The sequence below is a fragment of the Peromyscus eremicus genome, chromosome 3, assembly GCF_949786415.1.
Source record: "Peromyscus eremicus chromosome 3, PerEre_H2_v1, whole genome shotgun sequence".
NCBI classification, from domain to species: Eukaryota; Metazoa; Chordata; class Mammalia; order Rodentia; family Cricetidae; genus Peromyscus; species Peromyscus eremicus.
This window is the reverse complement of record NC_081418.1, coordinates 154,024,653-154,040,172: the sequence shown is the minus strand read 5'-3', so window position 1 is coordinate 154,040,172 and position 15,520 is coordinate 154,024,653. Positions and strand designations below refer to the sequence as shown.

The window sequence follows — 15,520 nt, the reverse complement described above, 5'->3', positions numbered from 1 at the left end:
TGAGAGGTCTGACCAGGGAAATGAGGCAGAGGGCAGGTGAGGCAAAGAGGTAACCAGGGGTTGTTCCCAGTGTGAAGCCACAGACGACACTGTCTTCATCAGAGGCACAAGAGCCAGTGCACAGCACAGCCTTTCTGATGACTGGAAATAAGAAGCTGAGCTCCAAAAACAATGTCTAACTATGAACCATGAAAATGGAAGTGTTTAGGAGTCCTTGGAAATAGAAAAGTTGAATGAGACATGTATACATACACTTATACAAAAATTACTGTCTACTACGGAAGCCCAGAGACACACTGGCAAGCAGTTAATTACACCCCAGAGTTTAGTGAGAAAATAGTCACGAACCAAGTATTTGGAGAAGGATTGAATGCTTTAGTTACTCCAGGAGAAAAGTTCGCAGTGTTAAACAGGTGTGTGGCACAGGGTAGGGTAAGCCTAGAAAAGGGGCGTCCAGAAGACGCGGCTTTCTTACAGGACAGTGACATCTAAGCCGAGGCTGAAAGGATGATAAGCAGCAGCCGCTGCTCGGCCGTGGCCACCCTGTGATGGGGGTGTTGGCTGAAACCCCTCTTCCTCCGAGAGGCTGGACACCCAGGGGCAGAGGGCCACAGGGAAAGAAAGGGAGAGATGGCCCAGCAAAGACGCTGGAGAGGGCAGCGAGCGGGTCACAGCAGGGAAGGCTGCCAGCATGGGGCTCAGTGTGATGTCCCTTCTGGTAGACGTTCTCTAGGCTGAAATGTTCTTTTGTGATCTTTTACCAAGTTCTGCTCTCAGCACTTCATGTGAACATTTTCTGATTATGGCCCCCAAAGTTGCCTCTATTCATATGAAATGAAAACAAACCGTGTTCTTAAAAAACACCTGGGAAGAAAACAATACAGGGCTCAACAGGTGGCTGAACCAGTGAAGTGCTGGGCAGGTTAGCACAGTGACCTTAGTACCCATAACCCCCAGCGCCCACACAGCATGCCAGGGGTGATGATGTGCACTTGTAATCCCAGTGCTGGGAGAGCAGAGACAGGACAGTTCCTGGGGCTTGCTAGCCAGCCAGTCTGTCTGAGTCAGTTAGCTCCAGATTCTCAAGGGACCTCGTCTCAAAACAAATGCAGTGGAGAAGTGACTGGGGAAGACACATGATACCAAGGTCTGCCCTCCACATGCATGTGTTCGCATGTACTGCATATAAATGTACACACAAACAGACCTGTACACACACACACACACACACACACACACACACACACACACACATGCCCACTGAACACAGCACAGTTGGTTCCTGCTGCTAAGCAAGTGGTTGGCTTCCTATGAGTGTCAGACAATATGCTGACAGGGTCCTGGTACACAGTGCAATGTTCATTTAATTTGATTAAAACTTTAATTCTTTGTCTTGCCTTTGCTGATGAATGCCTGTATACTCCCATGGCTTTTTGCTACTAGCAGCTCTCAATAGCTGATCTCTCTGCAATGTCAGGACTGAGGGATTCTAAGAATCCACTGGCTTCCCGTGCAGCTCACTGCCTTTGCTGGTCCAGGACTCGTCTGGTAGTGGATTTGGGGACATGGAAAACACTGATGTCATGACTTTCTTTTTCCTCCTCTAACATTTTTGTTACTGTTATAGTTGTTGTTACAGGGTCTTGCTATGTAGCTCAGTCTAGCCTTGAACACATTATGTGGCCTAAGGTGATCTCTAGCTCATGATGATCATCCTGCCTTGGCTTCCTAGTGCTGGGATGAAAGGTATATACCATCACACCATCTTTTAAACTCCTTAAGATGTAAATCAACAGGTGTGTGGTCAGATCTCCCCAGCACAGAGTTGTGGGAAGTGTCTCCATTCTTATGGAAGTCACACATGTTCGTCTCATGCTTTGTTTAACTCTGAAGCTCTTGGAGAAGAATGCTGTTGCTTGTACGCCACATCTGGAAGACATGTAGTTGTATTTCATGGGAAGAAGCAAGCGGATAGTGGGTGGAGGAGCCTGGGTGTAATTACAGTGTGCGTTTATTTGGAGAGACTAGCATATTAGCATGCAGTGGGAGGATTAATTAATCTCAGCTGGAATAATTCACTATGGTTGGTTTCATTAAAAGCTTAATATCTTTAAGTCCTTGAGGTTTGCATTAAGCTTCTGATGAAGGACATGTTTCGAATGTCTCTCCTAACGTGAGTCCTGACCCCAGACTGGGCTCCTCTTGCCTCCCCCAAACCTTATCCTCTAATCAATAAAGAGAAGTGAGGCAACTTCAAGAAGATGAAGGCTTTTTTTTTCTACACTTAAAAACAAATATTTTGCAAAGCTCAATTTCCACAAAGTTGTGTATAATTTTGAGTTTCTCCTCCAGTCGTGTGAGGTTTCCATGGAAACTGTCTCGCCTATATTCAGAGCCATGGACCGTCTTCCCACACAGGTCAGGATGCAAGCAGCGCCAGGTCCTAGCTCGGTTTATTGTGCTTTAACATTAGGCAGCTTTAACAAGAGGCTGGTTCCTAATTGGCACACGCGATTTCATATTTAATTAGCAGTGTGAGTCTCACTACATTTTACCAGCAGATGTGATGTTTAGAATGTGTGCCATTCTAGTGCAGCTGCTGCCCAGATGTGCCTCAGAGCAGAGGCGTTGTCGCAAATCACAGCTCAGCTGCTTGATGAAAATCTGGGCAGAAGCAACATTATTTTTCTTAAGTTAAAAAAAAAGTAATTTTCCTTAACCAAGCTAATGGATTTATTTCCTATTTTTGTAACTGCTTTATTGAGATACTCATATCATAAGTTTGACCCACTAGAATGTACAGTTCTGTAGTTAGTTTTTCTCTTTCTCTCCCAGTCTCTGCATCCTCAGCTCCTGGAAGCCATTTATCTACTCTGTACAAATCTTTGTGAGTCCTCCTATTCCGGACATTTTTTATAAGTTTGTGCCTATTCTGTCATTGTTCCCACGCTCTTCTCAAGGCTTATGCATGTGGAGGCTTGTGCTAGCACTCTGGGCCTTTTTATTGAAAAATAAGACGCCATCATATGCTTATACTACATGCCCCTCACCTACTCATCATTCAGTGGCCACTTGGGATCTTTTTTGCTCTTTGAATGTTAGGAATAATGCTACATGGATATTTCCATACAAGGTTTTTGTGTGAATTTCTTTTTTGAGATCAAGTTTCATTATGTAGCTCAGGCTGGCCTCAAACTCCCGATTCCTCCACCTCAGCTCTCTTGAGCACGGGAACTATAGATGTGAGCCATACCCAGCTCTATGGGGGCACATTTTGGTCTCCCTTGGTCATGTGCTAAGGCGTGAGGTCCCTGGGTCTAAGCATAACTCTGTGGTTCATGTGTGGGAACTGCGACATAGTTTCTCAGCATAGCTGCTCCATTTTGTATCTGACCCGTAAACTATGAGGGTTGTAATTTCTCCACATCCTTGACTGTGTGTGGTGTTGTTGCCTTTTAAATCTTAACCATCCTAGTGGACATGAAGTGCTATCCAGGGGCAGTGTTGGGAAGAAATCATCATCCAGCTCACAAACTAGTTACATGCTTCTTACTTATTTTCCATTACTCTTGAGAATTGAGGTAAATGCACTTCTCGTATATATCTACAGTGTTCTCTTCTGATTTTAATACAAACCCAACTCAGGTAAGATGTCATAAAAACTGACGATTCTTGGAGTTGGATTAATTGGTAGACACATAGCACAGAAAGAGGAAAGTATCTAAGAACTGTTTGACTAAAAGGTTAAATCTTCAGGTTCCTGATGTAACTTCATCTTACTTCCCATTAGCCAAATGGGCCGCAGCAGTGATGTCATACCGTGTGAAGCCCAGTGACATGGGGCCAAAGGCTGTCAGACAGGAATGTAGCTTTGTAGAGTGCTTGCCTAGCATGTGTGAGGCCCTGGGTTCAATCCTAACACTGCAACAAATGATACTGATGTCTTCATTCAATAGAACATAATTTATCAGGTGTAATGCCATAATTGTAGTATCACTAAAAAGTAAAACAAGGCTTCCAGAATCTGTGACACACTGTTGACTTTAAAGTGATCTGTAATTCATGAATGATAAAATGTTGAGGAAAAGGTGAATGTCACAGTTAATGAAATATGGCAGTACAGCCGTCCGTGCATATCAATGTGATATTATTGCCTCATTGATTTCATAACCACCCTTTACACTTACATGCATTCTCGGCCAGGAGTGGGAGCGTCTGTGTATCATTTATATCTTATATACATCCATACATACTATTGAGAGAAAAGGAGGGGAGAGGTATGCATTGACTTTTTCTTTCCCATTCTGGAAGTTTTAACTCAAACTTAACAGAGTGACATTCGGAGAAATAATCCTCAAATTGGCTAATTCACCTCCAGTCACACTCAGTTTGGGTTTCCTGCTCAGCCTGAGTAGTTTTCGTGTCTCACAAAGAAACTGATGTCACAAGCCTGTGGCAATCACATCTGATGTGACTGCAGGGGTTGCAACACCTGCAGCTGCTGTCCCCGACAAGTGTACACTGATGGTTATTAAAGGTCAGCTTTCAGGGCTGCAGCGTGGCTGGCTGGATAAAGCTCCTGCCATGCAACCGTGAGGACCTGAGTTTGGATCCTGAACCCACGTCAAAGCCAGGTGGGCATGTGGGTCACGTGCAGTCCTGCTCCCAGGAGGTGGAGTCGTGGAATCCTCAGCCTAAGCTGGCTAGCCAGACCACAGAAAAAGAGAGTTCCAACTATAGTGAGAGACTCTGCCTCACACATAAGATAGAGAGTGAGAGGTGTGGAGAGACACACCCAGTGTCAACCCCAGGTACTACATACATGCACGCTCACACACAAGCACCCCCTCACACACACGTGAGCTCACATATGTGTGAGCATGCACAATACCATATACACATACATAGAAAAATAAAAGAAAGTTTTGCCTATTTCTAGCACCTTGGAGTTTAGTTGCTATTCTAGATATGTAGTAAAATATCTGTCATGACACAGAGGCAGGACGATTTTCAGTACTGTTCAAAAGCCCATCATGTACCTAGCCCAGGCCTTTCTGAAGAAGCCCCTTTCTGAGGCAGGCATCATTCTGTTTGTTTGAACTGAGACCTCATTTTCTTTAGGTAATAACTGTGTTGTGTTTTAAAATGCTGATGGATGTGTAAGAACCTTGCTTTTTATTCCTTCTAATCCTCATCTGTGCTTTTGCTGTGGAATTTTTCAAGAGTATGCCTTCTACAGAGAACACAATTAGGAGCTCATGGGAGCATGGGAATATTCTTATTAACAGGAAAATGTATGCTCTTACGAGCAAATTAATGTCAGAAATTATCAAAATTTCATACCCGTAAAACTGAGGCTGAGAGCAGAGGATTTTAATTTGAGACCATTCTAGGCTACATAGCAAGATTCTGTGTTAAAGATAAAAACAAAAATTATACCAAAATTAGATCAATATGGTTTATACAATAATAAAAACACTGTAATTGTAGAATAAGGCTTGCAAGAAATGCAAGTTTTTATTTTGAGAATCACATGAGATGACAGATTGTGTTTAATTTTCTTTTTAAAAGAAAACTTTCTTTTAGAACAGCATTTTAAGAGAACAGTGGCTATCTCTTTCATTATGCTCACAGAGTCACATGATATTGCCTTATTAGTTTGGGAATCAGAACCTCAAGGTGGGCCCATGCTTTATAGCAGGGTGAAGATCCTAAGGCAGTTGACATCACAGCAGAGGAGGATTGGTCAGGGTGAGTCTGCAGGGGAGGATGGGGCAGGGTGAGTTTACAGGGGAGGATAGGGCAGGGTGAGTTTACAGGGGAGGCTGGGGCTGGGTGAATTTACAGGGGAGGATAGGGCAGGGTGAGTTTACAGGGGAGGCTGGGGCTGGGTGAATTTACAGGGGAGGATAGGGCAGGGTGAGTTTACAGGGGAGGATGGGTCTGGGTGAGTTTACAGGGGAGGATAGGGCAGGGTGAGTTTACAGGGGAGCATAGGGCTGAGTGAGTCTGCAGGCATAAAGATGAGAATGTGACACAATTATTACTGCCTCTTATTCTCCTTCTCTTAAAATATGTAGATGTGTAGAGTGGTATTTATGGCAGCAACTAAAGCCATGACTGTCCCGGTGGCCCTGGGCATTCTCATGTCCATACCCCCATCAGTTCCCTGGGACAAAGCTTAGTTTTCTTTAACCACTAAAGAAAATGTTCAGGAGCTATCTGCTCAGAACTTAATATAGCCAAAGGCATAACCCTGAGGTCTGGATATTGTTATACACAGACATTTGTAACAGGGTCTCAGGACAGAGCAATGGAATTCTTGAGACCATGGAGCTGGGACCTGCACCCAGATCTGAGCCCGTTGTAGTGGTCTCCACAGAATCAGCATTCCCATCAGGTGTTCGACCTTGTAGCTCAGGTGGGTCCCAAAGGATGAAGGGACTGGGCTGGACCATGTGTGTGTTCTTAATTCTCAAGGCCTTCTTTTGAAGTTGATCTATGTAGAATTCTTCATTTCATAGACTCTACAATTACTTCTCTTCTACCTGAAAAATTCTAAATTTAACCTGAATTTATTAAAATTTAGCTTCCTGTTTCCTTTGTCAAACGTTTGCATTGATTGACAGGTGTTTAACTGTTGCTTTGTGCCTGGATGCGGAGTACAGTTTGTTCCTAGTGTTGGGGTGTGATGAGATGTTTCTCATTCTTGTGCACACCAGTGTGTATGGGTGTGTGTGGTGGGTGTGTGTAATACATATGTGTAATGTGTGTATGTGATGTGGGGTATGTGTGTGGTGTGGTCTATAAATGTGTTGGTTTATGTATATGGTGGTGGCAGAGTTGTTTGTGTGCATGTTTCTCTGTGTGTGAATGGAGGAAGTAGTGGTGGTGATGGTACATGTGTGCATGTGTCTGAATGTGTGAAGGTGGTAGTAATGTACGTGTGTGAGTGTTGTGTGTGTTAGGGCATATGGATGTGAGTGTAGAGGGATGTGTTAGGGAATTACACCTGTGTTTTGGGTGGGGTGTGGGGTGGGCTTCTAGCACCCTATTTTCTTGGATAGCTCTCCTGAACCATGAGATCTTCTCATAGCCTAGCAAGCCATTCTCTCTTGGCTGCATGTATAGACCGCAGCCTCGAGCTCAAGGCCTGTCCTCTAGGAAAAGACACCGGGGAACAGGAAGGAGAGGGAGCGTGGAGCCTCTGGCTCTTACTCCCTGTCCCACCAGGTCCCAGAGGAGCGCCAGTGTGTCAGCATGTACTCAGTAAGTGTGGAGCCATAGCTGGAGACTCACTGTTCCTCCCACTACAAATTCTAGTAGAAGGAAAATGGAAATCAGTATGAACTTCAGATTTTCCTAAAGCCATTTTGATGGGTCACTGGTGTCCTAAAAATAACACCTGTGTGAGGACTGATGCATGCAGAGGAATTCTCCAGAAGACAGTCCTGACTTTCTTAACTAATGGGAGGAAGCAGCCGCTCTTCTCTGTCCTGTGGGAAGGACCTATTCTCCCTCCTCACACTTCCTTTTCACACAGGAAACATGAGGTGCATATTGAATATTCCAATGGAGTGATGGTTCCTTAGCAAATCTGTGCCTCCCACCTGCTCTCGCTGGCCATGGCTGAGGGATTCAGGAACAGACCTTTAAAGCAGCCAGCGTGGCTTTCCCCTCGTTCAAGAGGAAGAGTCCCGCCAGCCACACAGGTCTTTGCCATTCCTTCTGTGTCCCCACTTCCTCCCCGGGCCCTGGGGACCTGCCACATACCAAGGTCATTTTGGACCTCAGAACCCTTCTAGCTGCACACTCTGGAAGCTTAGCAGTCGCCCCTGGGAATTCCGCACTTGTGCATGAACAGAGGCTGCCATTGGCCACTTTGTTAGTTTCTGAAGCAGCTCTAAGAGGCAGAAGGCAGCAAGAGACCAGTCTGACCTCAGCAGATGGGACTGTTCATTCCAGAACAGCGAGGGGCAGATGCTCTCTCCAGGGCCAGGGAGTGCATGCAAAGGGGAGGGGAGTACTTGGAGTTTATGTAGGAGGCCTGGGGAGCTGCAGGCAACTGCTGGAGCTGCAGGCAACTGCTGTAGCTGCATGCAGCCTGCAGCTTCTCCCTCCTGGAGATGTTTGTTCAGACAAGGCCATTGCATCTTTAGAAACTGTCTTCCCCTGGATGTTAGGATGTGAGTGAGTTTGGAATGGCAGTGAGGGGGAAGGGGCTGGAGTTTCAGCATGGGAACAAGAGATTTCAGCAAGCCTTAGGGCAGTGGTTCCCAACCTTCCTAATGCCTGACCATTTAATACAGTCCTTCATGTTGTGATGTTGTGATGACCCCCAGCCATAAAATTATTTTCTTTTTTTTCTTTTATTTTTTATTTTATTTTATTTTATTTTATTTTTTGTTTTTTTGAGACAGGGTTTCTCTGTGTAGCTTTACACCTTTTCTGGAACTCACTCCATAGCCCAGACTGGCCTCAAACTCACAGAGATCTGCCTACCTCTGCTTCCCGAGTGCTGGGATTAAAGGCGTGCACCACCACCACCTGGCCCATACAATTTTTTCATTGCTACTTCATAACTGTAAATGTGCTACTGTTATGAATCATAATGTAAGTACTTATGTTTTCAGATGGTCTTAGGCAACCTCTGTGAAAGGGTTCTTCAGCCCCCAGAGGGTCGCCACTCACATGTGCCTTAGGGTAACTGAAAATTCTTTGGTCAGTGTCTGGCAGAGATTTTTCAAGGTTTATTCTGACATATCCCAACTCTTAAAAGATAAAGAATGGGGCTGAAAGTATAGGGGTTCTGGGTATAGGATTTTTTTTCAGGGAGCTTCTTGTTGAATGTGGGTGAAGTCTAGGGGTAGAGGAGTTCTGTAAGCATGGTCTCCATGGGAGGTAGTTCTGAGATGAGGATGGTTGTGGTGCTGAGGAGGTAGTTCAGGGTCCATTTAAGAGAGGGGCTCCTCAGGTCACTTAACAGGACAGGAGTTTGTTGGCTTTCTTTTTTTTTTTTTTTTTTTTTTTTTTGAGACAGGGTTTCTTTGTGTTGTAACAGCCTTGGCTGTCATAGAACTCACTCTGTAGCAATCAGGCTGACCTCGAACTCACAGAAATCGCCTGTCTCTGCCTCCTGAGTGTTTTGACTTGATTGACTTTGATGGATCATGGGATGGCCATCATCATGCATCCCTGGAGAAACTTTTGGGAAATAATCATTGGAGGGCTGAAAACAATTGATTGTTTACAACTTTGATTCCATTTCCCAGCAACAACTAGTAGTTAGACAAGTGTCTGCAGATGTCCTGAGGTTACAGCAACAACTAGTAGTTAGTCAGGTGTCTGCAGATGTCCTGAGGTTACAGCAACAACTAGTAGTTAGACAGGTGTCTGCAGATGTCCTGAGGTTACAGGCAGTAGAGGTCATGGGTCTTTGTTACTTTGGGGTCACTTTATGAGATGGTGGTTCATGATGTGTGAATCTAGTAGTTATTTTCAATTGGGAAATGGTCTTTAAAGCTTGCCTGGGTGTGTAGACCTAGTGGCACATGCCTGCAATCCAGCACTCAGGAGTTAGAGGCAGGCGGATCAGGAGTTCAAGGTCATGTTTGGCTATATAGCAATTTTGAAGCCAGCTTGGGCTACATAAGAGTCAGATTTAAAAAGAAATTAAACAAATTAGCAGAAAACTCCAAACAAAGCAAACAAACAAAATGCTTGCCTGCACAGCTTATATAGGGCCTTCTCAGCTTTTTACCTGTTGTCCTAACAAGCACACAGCAGCCGCAGGCGGTTCTCAAGCTTGGCCAGCGAGGGCTTGCTCTAGTCTTGTGCTCAGACGTGCAGCAGAGCTGAGCCCATCGATGGGGAGAGCGTTTGGGTTTGATGTTCCTGCAGGTCAAATGGGCAGAGCTTTTATCATACCCCAAAGACTGCTGGGACTGCAGCTTCCTTCACACCTCACTGTGAGCCAGGCCTCAGCAGCCCCATTGCCTGAGGTTGTGACATTTGCTGACCCTGGAGAGGTTGATGGAGTCACTGGCGAACCAGCATCATCAGATGGTTTAAACACTGAAGTCTTGAAAGCGGAACCAGACGGACTGGCGAGAATTATTTTTACCAAGCCTCATGTCTCAGCTTTGTACATTGGGTTTCTCTGGCATGTGTGGCTGTTGGGAGCCCATTTTCTAGTCCTTGTCACGTGGTAGGTGTGTAATAAATGTCCTTATAATTGATAAACAGCAAGGAGAGAGTGAGGGAGAGAGGAAAGGGATTTGGAGGTGGGTTGCCTTGTATATGAACAAATGTTTCTGTTCTAGTCCTCAGTTACTGATTGTTTTCTTGATTGTTTTGTTTTCAGTCTCGCTATGTAGCCGAGGCTGTCCTGGAACTCTTCATGGAGCTAAGGCTGGCCCCTAACTTGCATCAGTTCACCTGAGTCTCTTGAGGGCGAGGATTACAGGCACATGCCTTCGTTTTTCAGTAGGATTGCTGTGGCACCCTTTGCTTTTTAAGATGACCATTAGTGTATGTTGGGTGTCATGGTGTTGATAGACTGTGAACATGGACGACTGTGGATGACGTTTGAGTTCCCATCTTTGTAAAGCTGAGCAAAGGCAGCAAGAGAGAAAGTGACTCAGTGAGCAGGATATCTGGCAGCCTTGTAGATGTTGTGGTCTGACCTTGCTTTTACAAAGTTCATGGTTGAGAACTGTACTTACATCACTATAGAAAATATATTCCATAATTTGAAATAAAATGAAAAAAATTCTCTCTTGGTTTGAAGACCAGTTTTCAGCTACAATAATCATCGCTACTTAAGGGTTACCAGAAAGGAAAAAGAAAAACGTTGGTACATGTTTAAATAAGTGTAAGATTTTGTGTTGAATGGCATTCATGGTTGGATAGACCTGACTGGACTGGCACATGACATGAGCCGGGCCACAATTCCCCCAAGGAACTCCCCACAGGTGGTGGTCGGTGATGACAATGGACTCAGTGTAATTCCACTAGGGTAGCTGATCCAGAACCATGGCTCTTTTTACCTCCAGGCATTCCAAGGAGGACATTCTTCACCAGATATACAGTCGCTAAGTCAAAGGGCTTCAGAAACACCCATTGCCTACTTTCAAGTTAGCGTTAAATGAGGTGATGGTGGAGGCTGGAGGACACGCACTTACTGACTCCAGATCCATCCAAGCTGATCAGTAGCTAATAGCCATCGATACGGGGAACCCCGAGTGAAATATCCTCGCCAGCTGAAGGATCAGGGTTTGATGATGCTGGTATATGCTGCTGTTTGTCTCACCAAGTCTTAGAAAAACGCACTAGCTCACTTTTTAAGGACTTGGGAACACCTTCGAACTCTCACCTTACAGCTGTTCATGTCTAGAAAGGCAAATTGTGTATTGCTTTTCAAAGTGAAAGAAAATCTTCAGACTTTTTTTTAGGATAAATGCTTATTTCTCTCCATTCTGTCCACCAAAGCTGGCCGTTTCTGGGTTGCTTGGTTTCTGGTACCTTGGACTCAGCCTAACACAGTGGGCAGTGTCCAGGGAATCAAGGGAACGGGGCCATCTTCCGGTGTATACCCTTACTGTCAGCACGCCTCCTCCGGCCACGGACACGGCTTTTTATGGAGATATTTTGTTGTAATTTAAGAAAGTGGTTGCAGTTTTCTTGGCTCCATAACAATCTGCACATCTGGAATGTGTTCCTGTGAAGATGTTGGCTGGAAACAGTGTCTTGTGGCCTGGAATTGCCTCTGACAGAGACAATCCTTGCTAGTGGGCCTACCCCAGCACCTTCTGTAGGAGGCCACTGAGGGGCCTCACTGTGGCTCTGAAGACCCAGCACAGAAGCCACGCGTCTCAGCCCAGGGGAATTATTTAAAATGGCATTTGTGCATTAGTTCTGTCCTCCATCCGCCATGGCAGTTACAGCTCAGAAACAATTTCCCAAGCCTGGCGCTAGAATATCCGACAGATTCTACGGTGACTTTATTTGACCTAAAGTGACTTGGGGAGAGCTCTTGACATCGTGCCCCATCACAGAGAGGATAGACTGTGGATGACCCACGGCGAACTGATACCTCACTTGCCTCTGGTGGACACCAGTGGTCTGCCGGCACTAGAGTCTGCCATGCTTAAGTAGGGATGGTTCTCTTAGCTGAACACTGGCCTTCAAACCAAGATAGAATTTTTCCCGCTTTATTTGAAATTATGGAGTATATTTTCTACAGTGATGTAAGTATATGCTCGGGACTGACTTTTCCACATTCACTCACAATGATTAACTGGGAAAAGCTAGGATTGTGAGGTAGTTGATAATTTTTCCCTCTTCTCAGTATCTTAGGTAACATTTTCATTTCTGTGGGAAAGTTTGGTATAAACTCAGGAAATGTACAACAGTGCGAAGCTGTGCTTCTGCGTGCTTGGCTGTATTAACGCAGCAGGGACGTCATTGGATCTGCTTACTTTGTACGGCCCTAGTCCACCCTGAGAACTGTGGAAGGAGGTTCAACTACTGTTTCATTTTCCAGTTGAGGACGGAGGCTCAGGGTGGTGAGATAGTCTGTGTGAGATTCCCTCGTTAATAAGGGCACAGGGACATTAGAATCTGGGTGCTGTGTTCCCCGAGTCTAGAGGCCCCCGAGTCGCAACCCCTGGCTTCCCTGTTCTGTGACATTCTGATATTAGTTGGAAAATGCATCATGAACCTGAACATCATGGACCCGCGAAGGAGGCTTTGCTTGGTGACTGGTGCTCACCAGCCTGTGTTTTATCTGCCCAAGAGGGTTTTACGGTGTTGGCAAATATCATTATTTTAGTCATAGTGGCTTGCAGCCATGCAGCAGTTTACTCTGTGGCTTTTAAAAACACTATTCTTCTAACCCTATAAGGAATTTTTTTTTTTAGTGCTAAAACAATAATATAGTGTTTTATTTCTGACAAGATCTCTCACATAGTGCCACCTGGCCTCTCATTCATGACAATCCTCCTGCTTCAGCCTCCTGTGTGCTAAGATTATGGGTATGGGCCACAATGCACAAATATTTCATTTTTCTTCCTCCTCCTCCCGTCTACTTTAGGAAAGTGATGTTTCTTTCTTGGTTGGAATTTTGGGGAATTGTATTAAAGGTGTGAATGAGAAACTGGCTCAGGATCCAGACCTTGACTCACAACAAGCCCTTTGCAGACACCAACACTGACTGCACAAGAGGGCTGGCCTCTACTTTGGTCTTCCTCGGTCCTTGTGGACACCCCAGCTTGTCTTGCAGGGTTCTATCAGTCAGGCTGTGGAGGAGAGAGGCATGACTGGTGTGAACAACAGGCAGAGTGACCCATAAACCAGTGTCTGCTGGGCATGGTGGTGCATGCCTGTAACCCCCGCACCCTGCAGGCAGAGGCAGGAGGATTGCAATGAGTTGAAGGCCATGCTGGGCTCTAGAGCAAGACTCTGTCTCAGAACAACAGCAGTGGCAGCAGCCCTGGGGTGATAGGCCACAGGCTTCCGAGTCTCCCTGATGATTTCAGTCCCAGGCTTGAGTTCACCAAAGCTCTCGTGGCCTCACCTCCAGCCACTGGGAGAGGCAGAGGAAAAATCCATTGGATACCAAAGAAATGTTTTGTCCCTGATTTTGGAGGATCATTCCTTAAAAAGACAGAGCTAATTCAACAAAAAGGACCCTCCCTTAAAAAAAAAAAAGAGGAAGTAATGCTTATTTATATGGCTCTTGCTGCCTCTATCTAAGAACATCTTTGGGTTTTTGAAAAGATCTGTTTTTAATCGTGTGTGTGTGTGTGTGTGTGTGTGTGTGTGTGTGTGTGTGTGTACAAGTGTAGGTTCCCTCCGATGCCCTGGAGCCATGAACCACCTGACATGCATGGGTGCTGGGAACTGAACCCAGGCCCTTTGCAAGAGCAGCGTGTGCTCTGCCCCACCGAGCCCCTGAGTTCCTTAGGTTCAGTGGAGGACAGCAGAGGTGCCTCCAGAGGGGAGTCAGGTCTCCGTCCCCAGCTTCTTCTAAGCCTCGTCATCATCTTTATGTACTACAGCCTCATGTGAAAAGAGTTAGAGAGAGCACAAGATGAGAAGCGGTGTCTGTCTGTGCTCCAAAAATAAAGGCATCAATAAATGAAAGTCACTGAGAAGACGAGCAACCATAGGTGCAGCCTCCATTAAATTCCTGGCTCCGGAACACCGAGGGCGTCCTGTTGCTCACTGTGCATGAGACACATCTGCTGTGGTATTTGTAATGTGTGTGGCTTGCACGGCCTCCCCTCCTTTAAAGGCTGCTGGAGCCCCCAGGACACGTAACAGTGGAGAAACACATCTCACTGTAAACTCTTGAACACTGTGTTGGTTGTTTTTCTCTTTGATGTGACAAAATACTCAACAAAGCAGCTTAAGATTGGGAAGATCTCTTTTGACTCACTCTGGAGGGTGCAGGCATGATGGCAAGGAAGGCATGGCACACAAGTGTGAGTGTGAGGTGTCCGTGATATCACATCCATAGGCAAGAAGCAAGGAGAGATGAGTACCCTTTCCTTTTTATTAATTCACAGACCCCAATCCATGAGATGGTTCTGTTCCCATTCGGGTAGGCCTTCCTTCCCCAGCTAAACTTTCTGGAAACACTCTCAAGGTCATACCTAAAGGTGTGTTGCCATGGTGACTCTAAATCTAATCAAGTTGACAGCCAGGAAGGTCTACCTTCTTCTCTTAGTATGGTGCCTGAAGGAGCAGCTTCCCAGGAGCATGTAGGCTGCAGAGGTAAGACAGGCCTTGTCCTTAAGCAAACAGGGAGATGTAGAAAATATATCTTAGTTTGGTTTAAATATAGCGTCAAAGGTACCCAGAAGCTCCCACGAAAAGGTAGGATTCAGAAGCCATTGCCAGTGAGCAGCCAGGGTGATGGTAATGCTGTTACAATGAGTTGATATGGAGAGGAAGACAGGTTCAAGGAGAAGGAATGTTCCTTTCTGAGTTTCCTGTGCTGGTGCAAGACAGAGCACAAGAAATCCAAGGGAAGCACTGAGTGGCTTAGGGGAGCGAGATCAGGCTGGAGGACGTGCAGTGTCTGCCAGGCCTGAGTGTGCAACAGAGGATGAGAAGCCAGTGCAGGTGGGGAGAGGGGGAGGGGGAGGAGAGAGAGGGAAGTCCAACTCGGGGACCCAGGGCAAGCTCCTGGACTGGAGACAGAATAACCAGAGTACTCAGAGGCAGGAAGGGCAGGAGCCAGATGTCACTGTTGGGGAGGAGTGTGTGAGTCTGGAGTAGCAGGGCACATGGAAAGCGCTGGGGAAGGGTGGGGGCCAGTGGAGCAGGCACCTGGACGTGGGGGTTATAGTCAGAGAAGTGAAGCCCTGGCCTGAGACCTGTGAACTGTGTATCTGTAACCAGTCATGCAAGCTCAGGCTTCCTCCCTGCACTGTGGGAACCACCTCAGGAGCGGGGACAGTGTCAGTAGTTACGTTCAAGCCAGCAATCATATTCACCTTTTCAAGTCATTTCT

At 45.9% G+C, this 15,520-nt stretch overlaps 1 protein-coding gene across 1 annotated transcript in view; it reads left to right on the top strand.

Annotated features, from left to right (window-relative positions):
* Itpr2 (inositol 1,4,5-trisphosphate receptor type 2) overlaps positions 1-15,520 on the top strand; it is a 429,229-nt gene that overhangs the window by 265,927 nt on the left and 147,782 nt on the right. The gene's annotated exons all lie outside the window — the stretch shown is intronic.